The sequence below is a fragment of the Aplysia californica genome, unplaced genomic scaffold (genome assembly GCF_000002075.1).
Source record: "Aplysia californica isolate F4 #8 unplaced genomic scaffold, AplCal3.0 scaffold00703, whole genome shotgun sequence".
Taxonomy (NCBI): Eukaryota; Metazoa; Mollusca; class Gastropoda; order Aplysiida; family Aplysiidae; genus Aplysia; species Aplysia californica.
This window is the reverse complement of record NW_004797973.1, coordinates 276,216-277,239: the sequence shown is the minus strand read 5'-3', so window position 1 is coordinate 277,239 and position 1,024 is coordinate 276,216.

The window sequence follows — 1,024 nt, the reverse complement described above, 5'->3', positions numbered from 1 at the left end:
GTGTGTGTGTGTGTGTACACGTAGTGAAACACCAAACCAATGTGCCAGGATCTGGACAATAAAGATGTATCTTATCTTATCTTATTTTATCTATCTTACTGAAGGAAAAAATTCGTAATTGGAAAACATGTCGATATAATGTCAAAAGGTCGATAAATCAGATGTCGATGTGATAAGTGGATTGTACTGTAGTCCACGCCGGTTGAGATGTAAACGAGTCACAGACAGTCTCCACCAAGGAGTTTACAGTAATGGAGGATGCTCTGTGGGCGGCACCGCACGCCTGATAGGAGCCCTCTCTCACAGCGGAACTATGGTCAGACTTGTTTTATGTTTTTAAGCCCATTCATCTCCTAATTACTATAAGACTGCTGTTGCCTAAACTAAATCATAGTAAATGTAGATTTCGATCGAGAGGCTCCATCAAAATATCAAATCAATACCCAACAACAATAAAGATGAATTAGATGTACATGTATATCTTCTATGTTAAAGAAACACCAAACCATATCAGATGAGGGGAGGCGGTAGGATGGGTGGATAAGAGTTTGAGTCATGTTTGATAGAACTATACTCGGTTTAGATCTGAATCTATTGTTGTAGTTTTCACCTAAGATCCCACCATTTATATTTCCGGTTCACTTCAGATTCTGCTGTTTGTTTAAACATTCGTCATGGAGCTCACTGTTCAACTCTGCTTTGGAACCAAATGAAGGGCAATGGGGGAAAGGTTGTGAGCACACTCAACAGAAGCCAGACGTGCTTTGCCATCCATTTGCACACCCGAGGCGAAAAACAAAAAAGGCAAACGCAATGTCCATTTAAAAACACATTTTGAGTGGATTTTACTGAAAAACATTGCTTACAGGCACACAAAAAATGTAAATTTTCAGTTTCCAAGACTCTCAAGCTAAATTACTCAACTTTGGCGGCCATTTTCTTGCTAATTTTACCTCTGAAACCAGGTGAACCTGACCTCCTTCAATTGCAAATATGTCTACCTCTATTCAACCTAGATGGGGGG